Consider the following 16,923-nt stretch of genomic DNA (forward strand, 5'->3'; position numbering starts at 1 on the left):
CCAGTCCAAATGGTGTGCAAACTTACAAATTTTTGGAAAAAATGTCTAATAAAAACATTACTATAGTAGTTAAGTTCATCTAAGTCTGAAATCCTGGATCATGTTATGAAAAACGGGGAAATGAGTGGGGATAGATGGTAAAAGCAAGTTAATTTCATTTTGGGTGGGGAGTAAGAAATGCAGTTTTACTTGTGACGCTAGTAGCTGTTTTGTTTTTTTTTTTAAACTGGAGAGAACAAAGCAATAAACTGCATATTTAAACTTAAGCTCAAAAACAGCAGTAAAGGTAATATAGGAAAGGCAGAAAAAAATAAAAGCAGGAATTTTTGATTTCGATATTTAAAAAAAAGTCACTGGTCCATTATAGAATGAAATGTCTCATAGACAGATTTCAGGCAAATCTAGTCTTAAAATCCAACATGAAACTCGAATTACTAGAAGAACATATCACAGATATGGAAGAGATGATAAACTTGAGAATGCCATATAAAAAGATCCTTGTGAATAAATCTGAACATCTCAATGGAAACAGTTTTCTAAGGTGGTATTTAATTATTAAAACTGAACCAGAAATATAAAAGCCGAAAGGCTAAGAAATATGGTTCACTTCAAGGATTAGACAATTCCCAAACTGTATAAAAAGCTTTCAGGATATAAAACAAACGCGACTCTTCAGTTTGTTTGGTGAAGCTTATCAGATAACTTAACCTGATAAGACACAGAGAAGGAAAAAAGTAAGAGGTTTATTTCACTTAGATAAACATGATGGAAGAACATCAAGTAAAGTGCTCAGAACTCTTGATTTCTAGTAAATTAAAATAATGATACAACAATATAAACTGGGCTTATTCTATAAATATTATATAAATAAATCTCTTACGCTGTATCAATAGGTCAGATCAACACGTATTCATATTTCCAAAGATGACAAAATAGCATGTGATAAACTCAGCACTTATACCTGATAACCTCTCAGTAATCTAGAAATAGAAAGATCACCTACTGTGATTTTTAAAAAGATCTAAAACCAACAGACAACATTTTTGCTTAAAAGTCAGGAATAAAATAAAAAGATGTTCACAAAGTATTAGTGAAAGGAAATGAACAGACCAAATACCACCATCAGCAGGTGCAAGGCTGAATACCTAAAACTCAAGAGAAATATCTAAAAATAACCCTGTTGGAAATAGTAAGGGTGGTATCAGATGATTTGAAATACGTAAAAAGCAATGCTTTTTGTCCAGTGGTAGCAAAGGCCAGTCACAAACAAATGAAAAAAAAAGACAGTCTGAAAACAGGTCATATTCAGAAAAATTATGCTCAAAGAACCTATGTAGAAAATGTTTAACAAAATCTTTAGGACAATGGTTTCCTCATGAGAAATGTTGAGAAGTATAAATGTACTTTTTTAGAAAAGGGAAAAAAAAAAGCATCATCTAGCCAGGAAACTCAATATGAGGTAAACTAATGAATTTATATTTTTGGTCTGTAGAAGGTGAAGTACCATTATAGGAATATGAGAACAGTAAGAGGCTTTTATAATCAGAGAGGCTTATTTATAGGTGAATACTTGAGGATCTCAGAGGCTGTTCTATAAATTCACGATAGAATTTTTAGAAAAAAACACATTAGGAATATTTGATTATCCGGCCTTAAGCGCAAAATGCACTGATAGATTATACTCACAGCATTAAATACAAATAGAATTTGATATAAAAATACCCCCAAACACTTCACTACGCTCTTGAAGGTTGGGGAAATGTTATAAACAGCCATGAATGTTATATTTCTGGAAAGAAAATGTTAATTACACTTCACTGACCCATGATAAAACAGGTCACATTTTATTGCTTTTGGCCAAAGAACAATGTGAAACGTACAGTCAGGAGTACATGCAAGGTGGTGTTTAAAATAAGTTCTATAGGCACACCACAACTAATGTGAGTTTGAGAATAAAAATAAATAAAATGTCAGGGTTGGTTTTATAAAAAGGAGACACAAGTCCAATATGTCGCCATGTCTTTTTAGCTACAGTGTCTAAAATAAGCTTATCTCTCATTTCAGACAACAGAGGGAGGAGAGAAACTAAAAGCCAAGTGTTTCTGACAATAACTATGGGATCAATGTCACAAAAGCGATCACATTTACTCTTTATATCAGGACAAAATTAAAGGCCTGTTAGCTTTGGAGGAGGATGATACTGAGTGACTAGGTAAAAACAGGTTTAATGGGCTGAGTCTGGCAGGGTTTAAACAAGGAACAATTTAAAGTCATGTTCGATAAAAACACTTCTACTTATGATAATGACTGTGCAAATACCCAAGGCGTAGACACTTTCCCTAAAAATGTCAACTATTTGAAACACAGGAGCCCCAAAAGCTTGCCCATAAGCGTGAAATCTGTTATCTTTATTTCTTGAGTAAAACACATAAAACTTCATAGAAGAAACAAGTGAGAGTGAAAACTCACATAAAGGACTACCAGAAATCACAGAATTTTAGACCAGTGTAGACTAATGTACTCAATAGCAATGAGACCAAAAAAGGGCAACTTTCCCAATGTTCACGCCCTAAGTATCTAGAAAGTATTCCTTAAATAAGTAACACAGATGGTCAAGTAGACAAAAACAAAGCGAGTATTTTTGAGGGGATACACAGTTTGATCATGTAACTCCAAAAGGAATCTCTGTATTCACACCGGAGTCCAGCGCCTGCCCCACACCTGCCATTCTGGGGTATGTCTATCCAGCGCCACGTCTATCCATTCTGATTTAAGAATGCCAGGTAACTCTGGACTCTAGGTCCACTTCGACATAAAAACCACTTTCTCTCTTCCACTTGCCCTTCTTTGAGCTGCCTCATTTCCTTCATAGACCATAAGCAAGCAACAGTAGCTAGTGAAATACAAACCTTCTTAATTTGGCTGCTGAAAGGGGGCGGAATACTATCCTCTATAATTTTGGAAGCCCAACATTCATCTACCCTTCTTCTGACAACCATAGCACCGTTTCCCTCTCCTTTGTCCTACTATCAGCCCAGGTGCTCTGAATGAAATCAATTAGGCTAAACAATTCATCATATTTCATCTCCCTGATTACTCTGATTGGTGCATGGATAGGCACGTGACCCAAGCCACACCAATCGGGATCAATGAGACCTAACTGGGGTATTTTATTAAAATTACTAAGGAAGCAGAACTTTTCCTGCTTCTATGAGACACGAACAAGACAGGATTTAGAGGCCAGAGTTGCTGTAGCCACTCTGCAAACACGTGGGGCATGAAAATGAGCCTACATGGAGGAATCTCATTCTGATCAGTTCTGTGTGTTTTTGAACTATAAAACAGATCTATACATGCTGCAAGGTGACTTACTTTCTTCTACTCTGTATAACGTTTGTGAGGGACTTCCCTGGTGACGCAGTGGTTAAGACTCTGCGCTCCCAATGCAGGGCACCCGGGTTCCATCCCTGGTCAGGGAACTAGATCCCACACGCATGCCGCAACTAAGAGTTTGCATGCCACAACTTAGGATCCCGCCTGCTGCAACCAAATAAATAAATATTACGTTAGTGAGATTCCTCCATATCATTTTGCAGTGTAATTATTTGTGCAGATGGAGAGTACTTCTTTGAATTTCACTGGATACTTCATGGTATATTTATACGCTCTACTGTTAGACCTTTAGATTGTTTCCATTTTTCTTTCCTATACAAGCAACGCTGTACATGACTCCTGTATTCATACTTCTACATTGTATTTACTTGAACTGGAACTGCTGGGTTGCTCATCATACCCATGTTGAACTTTACTGGGTAATGCCAATTTTTTTTCAAGAGTAATTGTACCAATTTACACTCCACCCAGAGTACACACATACCTCATTTTACTGTGCTTTACTTTATTGCACCTTGAACATATTGCATTTTTATTTATTTACTTATTTTTACAAATTGAAAGTTTGTGGTAACCCTGGGTTGTCAGAGGATGGTTAGCATTTTTTAGCAATAAAATATTTTTAAATTAAGGTATATAGTTTTTTTAGGCAAAATGCTATTAAGCATTCAATAGACTACAGTATATAGTATAAACATAATTTTTATATGCACTGGGAAACCAAACAATTTGTGTGACTCGATTTATTGTGACATTAACATTATTGCAATGGTCTGAAACTGAACCTGCAATACCTCTGATGTATGCCTATATATGAGAGTTCTTTTCACTCCATATTATGGCCAACACCTAATACCATAAACTTTTTTTTTTTTTTTTTTTTTTTTTTTGCAGTACGCGGGCCTCTCACTGTTGTGGCCTCTCCCGTTGCGGAGCACAGGCTCCGGACGCGCAGGCTCAGCGGCCATGGCTCACGGGCCCAGCCGCTCTGCGGCACGTGGGATCTTTCCGGACCGGGGCACGAACCCGCGTCCCCTGCATCGGCAGGCGGACTCCCAACAACTGCGCCACCAGGGAAGCCCCCATAAATTTTTAATTATAGGTATTCTGGTGGGTGAGAAATGCTTTACTGTGGTTTAAATTTGCATTTACCTAATTACTAATGGGGTTGAGCATAACTTCATTTGTGTGTTGGCTATTCACATTTCCTTCCCTGTGAAAAACTTGCGCATACACTTTGCCCATTTTTCTATTGAATTATTTTTTTCTTATGAATTTGTTGGAGTTATTTATATATTACCCAAAATGTAAATCCATCTGTCTGTTATGGGTTATGGTTTATCTTCAGTCTCTTGACAAAGAGAAGTTCTTAAATATGATGCAGTTATATATGTCTCTTTATGGTATAATGATTTTCTGTCTTGTGTAATAAATTCTTTCCCTACCCCAAGGACATGAAGATATTCTTCTAGGTTTCTTTTAAAAGTTTTATAATTGTGTATTTTGTGTTTAAGTCCTTGATCCATTTGAAATTAATTACTATGTATGCTGCAAGGCAGGTGCCATTTTCATTTTTTCCATAAGGATAAGCTATTACCCCAGTATTGTTTATTTATTCTTTCCACTGATTTGCGTTTCAGTTGTGTCACATAACAGGTTTTCCATATAAATGTGGGCCTGTTTCAGAAATACTGTTTTACTGGTCTAATCATTTATCCCTATTGCCAAAATTACAGTGTCTAAATCGTTTGGGCTTTATAACAATATAAATATCTCTAAATCCTTCTACCTGTTTCTTCTTAAGGATTCTTTTGGCTATTTCTGGATCTTTGATCTGTATAAGTTTGAGAATCAACCTAAGTTCCAAAAACATGTTGAATTTTGACTGGGATTGTACTGGATCCACACTTGGGAGAACTGCCATCTTTATAATAATGAGATCATCTATGAATATCTTATGCCCCTCCCATTATTTAGATCTTTTAGAAGTATTTTTCAATAAAGTTAGTTATTCCAGCGTCTACATAAAGATCTTTCATCAAATATGTTTCTAGGAACTTAATTTTTGTTATTATTGGAGAATATATCTTTTAAAAATATATACTGCTTTTTCTAGAAAGGCTATTAACTTGAAAAAATGTATTTGGAAATATACAGAAAAGTTGCAAAAGTAAGAACTGTAGTGCTTAGCTTTTGCCTGTCAAAAGCTTATTAGTCGTTTCAGAGAACCCAGTTTTGATTCTGGGATGCCATACGTACTCATAATAATTGTTCAGACATAAGCAAAAAAACCCCATCGGCTACAGAATTCACAATAGAAACAGGCTGACCAAAGTGGGAGTGGAGGGGGGAAATTTAAATGATCAAATATTTTAGAATAAGAGTGTTAAACAATCACAAAAATTTTTCATTCAAGCAGGAAATGATTTATATGCCTCAGGCTCAATTTTTATTTTTTCATTCAACAAGTATTTAGGATCTATTATGCACAGATACACATTTCTATTCCCATAGAGACCTCCGGAGACGGACACTTTACAGCTTTACTTGCAAACTCAATTCAACTTCTATTTCTAATTTGATATCTCTAATTGGCCTTTGTTTGATCTCTCTAATTGGCATGTTTCTAAAGAGATCCAGTGGGTCTCAACCACTTAAAAAAACCCCAAACCCTAGAATTTGGAAGTGGAGACTATTGAGAAGAGGTGCACATCTTTCAATAACTAATAGTTATTGGTTTCCTAACCAGTAAATGTACTCGTTTTACCCACAATTTGATTAAATTATATAGTAAATGCCTGATGTGTGTCAGGCACTATGCCAGGAGTTTATAAAGTGGGTAAAGCAAGGTCTCTGAGGAATATATCTCATATTACAAAATGGGTGTGTTCTTGGGAAAAATACATAAAGCAATTCTTAATAAGTTGAATTGTTTTCTGTGGCATTTTAATAGATCCATTAGAAAAAAGCTGTTCAAGTGAAGGTTCTACCCACTCAATTCTGATGTAATACATCAGGTTTGCATGACTTGTCAGGCACTGCATTCTGCAAAGAAAGAAGACTGATGAAATGACAAGTTCAGTCTTTAGTTTGTATCATTTCTTGGGTTCCGCAGGATCACACACCAGCTGTGTGTATGCAGAACTGATTAAAGTTCTTTATATTTTATTAAGAAACGTTAGGCTGATACTGCATGCTTCCCAAATCTGGGCTATATTGAATGGTAAGTTGGTTGTGAATCTTTTAGAAAGGAAACCAAAAGCAGATAGACAACACAGACTCTGCACACCAGATTTTGATGACCCATAGCTTAGATATTGTCATTTGCTGTTTATATTTTTAAAAAGGCTAACAGCTGGCATAATGACTTGACAAAGCATCCTTAATTCTAATACTGAATCAGAGTTAGGAGTTAGAGTAGATGGCCCTTCCTCATATTCCCCTGTGTGTCCCTCTCTTTTTCATTCTTAGAGCAAAGTGGGCCTCTTTATTAAAAAAGCTGGCCAAACAGAACTGGGGATTCCAACACCATTTTCCTTTTATTTTTCAATGTTGGAGGGGAAAATGGGCAAGAATGTGAAGTAGTGAATGTTTCTTGAATGAATGACCTTCATTCAAGTGCTGTTAAAGGCACTAGAATTACAAAGAAAAATACCGAGCCTCTTCCCAAGATAGCAGGCTTTCAAGGGATGTATACCAGTCAATAGACTGGCTGGTAGCTGTGTTGCAAATGCTATAATACAGTTATCAACACTTTCCTATCTCACTTTCCTATCACCCAAGAGACCTGTGTTACTCTTAAAATGACCTGAACGCATCCAACATCTGAGCACCAATAATGCACCAGGCATGGGTACTGAGGACACAGCAGTGACTAGGACAGACCTAGTTCTTACCCCCATGGAACCTCCAGTCAGTGGAATGGACTGTCACAGAGTTAGCTAGTAACAACAGCCAGAGACAGCATGCTACCCAGTGTGATCTTGAAAGCATAAAAAGAATATAACTCTAATATTAAAATTTGGGGCTTAGTAGTTAGTACATCAGTAGAGGACTATAATGAGTAAGACAAGACTTTCCAAAGATCCTCGAGTCCAGACAGAAGTAAGAAGGAAGGGGATTATGAAAGTTAATAAAGTTTTGGCAGATTCTGTACTTAATAAAATGGAGGAAACTATAGAAATGGATGAGCATTTCTAAGCAGAAACATTTTATAAGCAACATTAAAAAAAATTTATTTACTTAATTTATTTTTGCTACGTTGGGGCTTTGTTGCTGCGCATGGGCTTCAGTAGTTGTGGCTCATGGGCTCTAGAGCGCAGGCTCAGTAGTTGCGGTGCACGGGCTTAGCTGCTCCACGGCATGTGGTATCTTCCCGGCTCGACACCATGTCCGCTGCATTGGCAGGCGGATTCTTAACCACTGCGCCACCAGGGAAGCCCAGCAATGGCTTTTATAGATTAGAGGAATATAGATTAGAGTCCAAGAGCTTCTTTCAACCTAGATCAATAACTTTAAGTGATTCAGAATGTGTTAGCAAGCAACGAAAATGAACAATGTTAGTTTACATAGCAAAATTCCCTAAAATGAACAGAATTCAGATGGCTGTGGTTTTTAAAGTTGGACTGACTCAAAAGTAAAACAGATTTTAGTAAGGGGAAACCAAAGATATCACATGTTTTCTTATACTAGTTATTTAATAAACTAATATTTTGGAAGATAGCTTTAGAAATTTAAATTTGTTGTTGCAGTTTATTTAATGGTGAGTACTGTAAAATGCTTCTGTAAAAACACTAGTTTTATTCAAGCAACATATGGAAAAACCTGTTACATCACTTTAGAATGTTATATTTAGAAAGGTAATTTCCTTTCACTGGAGGCCTTTTTTCTTTTCTCAACTTTTCCACATCAGTCAAGAAAAACAGGCTTTGACTTATCAGTTTTTTAAAAAAACAAACTACCAAATATATCACAGAGTTTTTATTTACTGTTCATTTAACACTGAGGATATTTCAATAGGCTTTCAGGTTCAGGGAAACCTGAATATGGAGAGCAGACTTCCAATAAAACATTTTACAGTTCCTACCGAACAGTGATTTATTCAGCTACGCATTCCCCACCATTACAGCAACTAGTACTTCCTGGAAATCTTTGGTTTTGCTAATGTGGACTGCTTTTACTTCTAAAAAGAGGGGAAATGCTAAAATTGAATTATGTAGCCCACGAGGAAACTAGGAGGGTGATAATTGACATACGCAAAGAAACCTTCTCATTTTACATCTGTACTTGAGAAAACTTTTTCTTTTTATTCAACTTGTCATTAGCATAGCTAGTGTGTGCTTACACAGTTATTTTTGCTAATTTTAAAAGGCTCCAACTTAATACGAATGTCATTAAAAATATTTTGGAGAGTCTAAACTGAACAGATGATTCTTTCTGTATAATATTTTTGGTTTCTTCATGGAAAACCATTAGGATTTTTTTCAATTTATCTTGCAAATTTAGATTATATTAAGTAGGTTTTATTTATTTGAGAATAAATTTTATTTAGAATAAATATATGTGGTTTTTAGTTTCTAACTCCATGAGCAGATTAATATTTCTTCAGATTCAGTTTATTTGCATTGTTAGCTCAGCTATTTGGGTGTGTACAATAGCCTATAACGGTAAGGACGTTTGGTCATGTGATATTAAAATTAAACCCAGAGCAAAGGCCAGTCCTCTGGTAATGCACAGATATGCTACAGAGAACACACTACCACAAATTTGACTACGAAACTGAAATACAGCGCCTATGAAAAAACTGAAATATATTGCCTACTACCAGAAAATTGGTTAGAATTGCATTTTCCAATCTAAATGATCAGCAAGAACAGATATTTGTTTAGCATTTGTTTCCCCCGTTAGACTATACGAGACCCCGTTTCTTTGGTACATGACAGCATACCCAACACCTAGCACATGGTGGTTGCTCACGAATAGTTATGAAATGAATAACTGAGTGAAATGTCCTCACTGGATAGGTATGCTAAGCTGTTTTGTTTTTTTTTAAAAATAAATTTATTTATTTATTTTTGGCTGCGCTGGGTGCTCGTTGCTGCACGCAGGCTTTCTCTAGTGGCGGCGAGCTGGGGCTTCTCTTTGTTGCAAAGCATGGGCTTCTCATTGTGGTGGCTTCTCTTGTTGTGGAGCACGGGCTCTAGGTGCGCGGGCATCAGTAGTTGTGGCATGCGGGCTTCAGTAGTTGTGGCTCACGGGCTCTAGGCTCAGTAGTTTTGCTACGTGGGCTTAGCTGCTCTGCAGCCTGTGGGATCTTCCCGGACCAGGGCTCGAACTCGTGTCCCCTGCATTGGCAGGCAGATTCTTAACCACTGCACCACCAGGGAAGCCCCTAAGCAGGGTTTTAAATGAAAAAGTCCGGCTGATATATAAATGATGACAGGATACATCTTTTAGAGAAAAAATGGTTGAAAATACTAGAACAGGGAAAATAATCAAAAATATCCCTGAAAAGACAGGAGGAACTGGGACCCAGGATCCAGGACCCAGCGTTAAATAAGGTCAGGACCCTTTTGCTGTTAAAACAAAGGGCAGGCAGTTGGGAGTTAGTAGATTTGTTGGCAGGCAGTAGCCCAGTGTGTTCTCAGATGATTTCCATTTTTCTCTGAGAAGTAAGAGACAAGACCATCTTCTGAATGTGATGGGCAAGAATGAGCATTTGGGAAGAGTGAGGAAGATTAGAAATGAGTCATTTGGAAGAGTCAGGGCATGAGCTGACTATAAAATAATCGTCAGTCGGTCAATATCCCACTGTGTCATCAACCTCCAGGTGACAGATCCTTAGGTGGGACATGGGCTTGGGCAAGTGCCTAGCAGAGAGCAGGTAGGACAGGTGGGAAGCATCACAAAAAAAGTTTTGGCTTTGGAATCAGGAGACTTGGGTCTAAGCCCAAGCTCTGCTCGTAATGAGTTGCCTGACTTGAAGGAATCACTTCATTTCTTTAGAACTTAGGCTTTACCATTTGTAAAATGAAAGGACTGCTTAAGAACCTCCACTATCCCTTCTAGCTCTCAAAGGGCTAAATCTTTACAAAATAACCAGTAAATGAGTCTAACGGCAGCACAATAAATACAGCATAAAAAGTTAGAGTTGGACAGTACCCATTTTTACTGCCTTGGCCCATGGCCTCGTTACTTTCTGACATGGGTTACATCATGACCTCCCCACTGGGCTGCCTCCAATCCTACCTTCATCCTGTCATGTGTATGGCAGATGTGATCACGTGGCTTCTTTGTTTCCATCCTTCAGAAGTTCCCCCCATTGCTGACTGATGAACCCAGGATCCTGAACCCCACCCAGGAAGCCCTTCATTACTGGTTCCTGCCTCACTTCACTGCTTCACTGAAACACTAACTGCAAAATTGTTTTTCAAAAAAAGAGAAAGGGAGGATATTCTCTATTAAAGCACACATAAAAAAAGGGTTATTCGAATCCCCTAAACATACCGATTTTCTACTTTAGGAACACATGCACTGCCATTTGCTATTTTATGACAGAGAGTCCAATTAAAAAACATCATATTCAGAGATTTGGGCCAAGCAGCTTTCAGTAGCAATAGTGAGAATTCTGTGGCTGAGTTAAAATACACTAAGGTGAATTCCTCTCACTTTTCAAGGTGAATATAAATTAAAGCCCTCCCCCAGAGAAATGGGCTTTCCAGAGGAAGTGAAGAAAGACTATAACTAACATTAGCCCATTCATTAAAAGAACGGTATTCAACCATGTTTACACAAGTGGTTCTCACTCTTTAAACTTAAGTCTAAATATATTTTAAAAGCTGTATGTAAAGTAGTAATTTACTGAAGCCAAACCACAAGACATTTTAGGAATGCATCCAGGTTATAAAATTCTATTCCCTGCTCCATAAAGAGAATTTTAATAGTTGCTATTTTGGTCATCTATTTGACTAATTGTTACTTGGAAGGATTTTGGAACACAAAATAATTCGAAAAATTAAGTTTCAGTCCAATTAGGTTTCTAGGTGAGAGCTAGACATGTAAGCCCCTAACCGCTGAGTAGCCACTTTTCATACCAGGTAACTGGCAGAGGCAGCCTCCCCTGCTCACTAGACCTCCTCACCTTCAACCTTCCATGTCTGGGAATTTTCTCGTCCTCTCAACACCCTTATTTGCCATCATTTCAGGAATCCTGAAGAGAGAGGGAGGGGCAATGGCAAGAAAGGTTCAATCAAAAGGCTCAATAAATTTCTTTCTTTTTTTTTTTTGGCCATGCCGCGTGGCACGTGGGATCTTAGTTTCCCGACCAGGGATGGAACCCAGGTCCCCTGCACTGGAAGCGTGGAGTCTTAACCACTGAACCGCCAGAGAAGTCCCAAGGCTCACTGAATGTGAAGATAAAGGAGAGACTGCTTCTGGTTGAGGGGGCTCCCAGACTGTCTGTGTAAATGAAGTGCAGGGTGGGCAAGCTTTTAGGGAAGAGTTAGGAGATGGAAGGAAAGACATTCCAGAACAGTGGGAGAGCACGGGAAACTAGAAAGCCTAACTTCTTCCAAGGAACTAAGACGGGTAATTTAGTTGGAGTTGGCGTTTTGGTGGGAAACAGTAACACTTTCTATCTACAAATTAAAGAAGTGTTTGGTGCTGGAAAAGAAAAATTCTAAGCAATCCAAGAAGATCATCTGTCAAGATCATCATTGTCAAGAACAATACTTTCTTAAGGGCTGGAACAATGTTCACATTCACATTTCTTTCATGCAAAAAAGGAACAAGAATGGGAACGTTCTCAGATGATTAAACAAATAAATGCCAAAACAGAAAACTCCATGGACTAAATAATAGAATTTATATGGCTCAAGACTCATCCAGCAGGTGGAAAAATTTAAGCCAAGAAAATCTCCAGAAAGTACAGCAAAAAAACAAAGGAAAATAGGAAAGACATGGAGAGTTGATTCCAGGACGTCCAAAATCCATCCCCTGGAGTTCTAGGTGAAGAGCTGAAGAGGGAGTAAGTATTAGTGGGGAAAAAATATCCTGAGCTAGAGGAGACTTCAGATCGTAAAGGCCAAAAAAAAAAAAAAAAAGATTAATGAAAAAAGATCACTGATGAAACATCAGAACTAAGGATAAAGTAAAAATTCCCCAAAGCTTCAAAGAGGTAGACAGACACATGCATACACAATCAACCAAGTTAGAAGAATCAGTCTAGCACCAGACTTATTGGCTACATTAGATTGTAGGTATCAGAGGGGCAATGCCTTCAAAGTTGAGGAACTATCATTTTGAATCTAGACTGAAATTATCAATCAAGTGTGAAGGCAAAATCAGACATTTCCAAACATGCAGTAACAGAGCTTACCATCTGTGCATATTATATATAAAAAGCTACTCAAAGGGAATAGTCTACCAAATGAAAACAGGAATCTAAGGAAGGGAACAACATGGATGCAGAAGAACAGTGGGAGCTGAATGTAGCCCCAAAGCAGAAGAGTGTCTATAAAGAATCGAAGCTGTTGGAAAATCTCCTTCAAGCAGCAAAAGTCAGTGATTCAGTGTGGAATGTCCTTCTCTATGGATCTTATTATATTCCGTGGCTCCACAGTGAATACTATTTGCATATTGGCTTTTGACTTTTAGAAACAATCTATGGACAAAACAAGCATTCACAGCTATGCTCTAACAATAAGTATTACCATGATGCTGTAAAAATGATGGTCTAACACATTGGGAGTTTATAGGTAAGGGCTGACCCTCCTGGGAGCGAGGGGGGTTCCTGGACGTGGGACTTTCAGTGCTAAAACTGGGAAAGTCCTGGGTAAACCAGGACTGGTTTGTCACCTTAGTCATGGGGAGAAGAGATGAAGAAAGGACGCTAATATCCTCATTTTGCCGAGCAGAGGTTCGACAGATGCTTTGGAAAAGAAATAAGTTGGTGACAACCAACACTAATATAGCAACTGTTAGCAGTGGCTGTCACTTAAGGAATGAGGTTTCTGTGTTTGATTTCAGCCCCTTCCAAATGATTTAGATTTCTAAAACAATACATCCATTTAGAGTAGAATGAGTCAAGTCTTATTCATGAGGCATCTAACTGCTAACAAAGAGAATGTTTCAAAGCGAGAAAAACCTAGGGCTCCAAACACGGGAAGCTAACTGAAAATGATTAAACAAGGGATTCTTATCTAAACTTTGATTTGAAAGCAAGAGTATAAACAAAACCAAGGACAGGAAGATCTGTTCTCCTGTCTAGGGGCAGTGTCTGTACTCTTGTGAAGAATGGATGGTCACAGGAAAGGACAGGAGGAAGAAGCCCTCAGTGAACCAAAAAAGGGACCAACTGAGCAGAGTTAATCACATAACAGGCCATTAGATGCTATACTGGTACCACGGCTACTGCTGGGTAAACCAGAGTAGCCCTGTTCCCTCCACATAAACGCTGCTCAAAAGACACCTGCTTCCTCTCTGAAAGTGTGACGTTTATGAGTATTATATGTTACACTAATTTACAAAAAACCCATAAACGACATACTGTGATCCAGCTGTTTTATGCCAAACTGTTATTCACATAACATGTAAAAATTCAAAATATGGCATCTTTTCATGCACACGAACACTTTGAAATTTGTCTAACGACCCTGAAGAGGGATTCATATCGATAGATAATTTTTTTTGTCTTAAAGAGAACCCAAATCTTAGGTATACTGATCCCCAATTATTTGTACAGGAAGCCGTTAACTTATCTACTAATGATAACACAACCATGGAAGATAATAATTGTTTCATTCCCTTCAACTTAAAAATGTCCTCTGTTAACACCCAAAAGATAAATGATTTTAAATTTTAAGGGGAAAAAGCCCACAGTCCCGCCTTCTGCAGTTCACATGACCAAAATCCATCCTGAGCGCTGTACAACGCAGGGAACTAGGGCCCTTGATACATTTGACGACTTTAATAGGTGCCTGTCAAATCTCCGAACATTTATCAAGTTTCCTTATTTTTAAGATACACTTAACATTTTAAAAGCATACCTGAAAGCAGGATATCGTTTACAATTAACATGAACATTTAACACGGCCGGGTTTACTTAGGTTCCTTGTACACCTGTTAAATCAATTGAGTGTCTTAAAATCCAGAGTCTAGAAACCGAGAAAATCCAAAAATATCACATTCATAACTCACTGGAAATGTGTATGATGATGACTAACATGTTTGAACCCATGAAAGGAATATTAAAAAATGTAGCCCGGGTAAGCGGAGATGTTTGTCCTATGAGTGAAGATAACTGAGATTAGAAACATTAGAAAGGACAATATTAGACCCAAACAGACACATTTCTCAATTCTTTTGAACTACAAATTATATATAGTTGATCCACAAATTCCAAAAGAAAAAACAATAGAACTGTGATTCCTCCACAGTGTCTATCCATAGCTTTTATATTTTCATTTTAATTACAAGACTCTTAAAATCCTCATTCAGTTATTTCAGGGCATTGAAAACATTTCAATGTCATTTATTAAAAGTGAAATTTGCTGCAAGTAAATCTCCACAACTCCCCAAAACAATTTTTTTTCAAAAAGCAGTGAGAGCCGCAATTTGCTTGCACTCCTGGAAACTATATGAAATGTATTGGAGAAAAAATGAAATAATGTAAAACATTGTGTGAAATTCAAAGTTGTCTGTTATAAGCCCTTTATAACAGGGTAGGAACCGTATCCACCTACATTTTCATTTCCTTTGGTTCCCAAGGACAGCTCTATTGAATACTCAAATTAAAAGGATTGAGAACTAATTATTTTTCCAGGGGAAGAGTCACTCAACTACTTTAAAACCTGGCTAGTTTTAAGTTTCTGCATCCAAAAAGAATTCTCCTAGCTCTTCTTGAAGGATAACATCCTATAAATTCCTACCCACTCCTACCCTGAAGACAGTTACAAACCACAGCCTGGTAACTCTTAGGCAAAGATGTTGGTGCTTGTAAAAATCCAAAAGCACAAAATGGAAATGGTGATGTACCTCCCCACATTCACTGTATTCTCCACAAAATAAAGATTCATTGTTCAATTGTTTCCTTACTTCATTACTTAAATGGATTTTCTCCCAGAATTAGGCTTAGGGTCTGGAATTGAAAGTTAAAATTTTCCATATGTCTGAATTTCAACCAGTTGACCCAGTGATGGAGAAATTGATTTATTCTTCAGTTAAAATATTTTAAATGTTTATTTTAATTAATTAATTAATTTATTTTTAAAGCTGTACCCCAAAGCTATGTTTCTGGTCTCTTTGCAGTTTTCAAGTTAGCCTTGAATGTGGTTCAATTATAGAAGTCAAGATAGCAATGGATAACCTATTGAGGGTATACTATCTGGTTTTTGAGCTTCTCATACTTTTCCTCTCTAACTACTGTTTAAAATTTCACCAAATTCATCAAGCTTTCTTAGGCTACCGTAGGCCACACATTTTATCTACACTGCAAAATCATTTCATATTTATTATTCTCTACCGCTCATGTGGCCACTTGATCACACACTTTGTTTTAAAAGACATGTACGTTAGTTGACCTTTTCTCCTAAACCAAACGAAAAACCAGTCTGAGAGTCGGGCAGTCTTTTCCACGGCTCCTAGCTACTCACGGCATTCAGCACATAAGTGGTACCACACAGGGATGGCCCTAGTTCCTGAATCAGTGAGTGTGTGCAGTAGCCATCAATATGAGTTCAGCACAGTCCTCTATTCTCAGAAGGGAGAAAGAACCAGACCTGATTTTTAATGTTGTGCTGGACATTGAGACTTCTCACAGTGGCATTTACCCCACTGAAATGTGGTATCATCACAAATTCCCAGCTACATCATGTATGTGTTTCTCTCATTACCACTTGAACTTGCATGTGTATTTTGTTGGAAGTTTAGACTGCTTCTCATTTTATCTTAGAAAAACTTAAAACTAACAATATATGAATATCATCATTTAAAAAACAAGGAAACTTTTGTACATATGGCATTTATTATGGACCCATCATAAAAAGTGACAGTCTCACTTTTCCAACCCCTGAGCCCCTCCTTTTTCTCCTAGTAGAGCAGATCCTCCTGGCTCACCCCCTAACCACTCTCTTAACAATACCCTTCATTCCCTTCCACCTTTGAACTTTGCAATTCCCAGGAAAAGACCAACACTAGGTTAGTTTCCGTCCTTCTACTATATCTCTGGGACTGAAAACTAAAGAGAAACCGCACACGCATCATGACACCACAATAGATCCGTGGTTGCCAACCTCAGCTGGGTTCTTTATCCTATTCAACCATCTTTTGACATTATGTTTTAACTGAATGTTAACTGAACACCTATTGTGTGCCAGGGACTGTCCTGGGATAGCTCTTCCTGCCTTAATCCTCATCCACTCCTTCTATAGTTCTTCTCTGCTGCAGGTTTATCATTCACTTTGCCCCACAAACCTTCTAACTCGGCCCACCCCCTGTTCTCAGAAGGCAGCCGCCGCTACATTGAGGAAAATG

The 16,923-nt window shown here is 37.7% G+C and overlaps 1 long non-coding RNA gene across 1 annotated transcript in view; it reads right to left on the reverse strand.

Annotated features, from left to right (window-relative positions):
- LOC132530719 (uncharacterized) overlaps nucleotides 1–16,923 on the reverse strand; it is a 74,467-nt gene that overhangs the window by 17,042 nt on the left and 40,502 nt on the right. The window lies entirely within an intron of this gene.

This window comes from Lagenorhynchus albirostris, chromosome 12 (genome assembly GCF_949774975.1).
Source record: "Lagenorhynchus albirostris chromosome 12, mLagAlb1.1, whole genome shotgun sequence".
Classification (NCBI taxonomy): Eukaryota; Metazoa; Chordata; class Mammalia; order Artiodactyla; family Delphinidae; genus Lagenorhynchus; species Lagenorhynchus albirostris.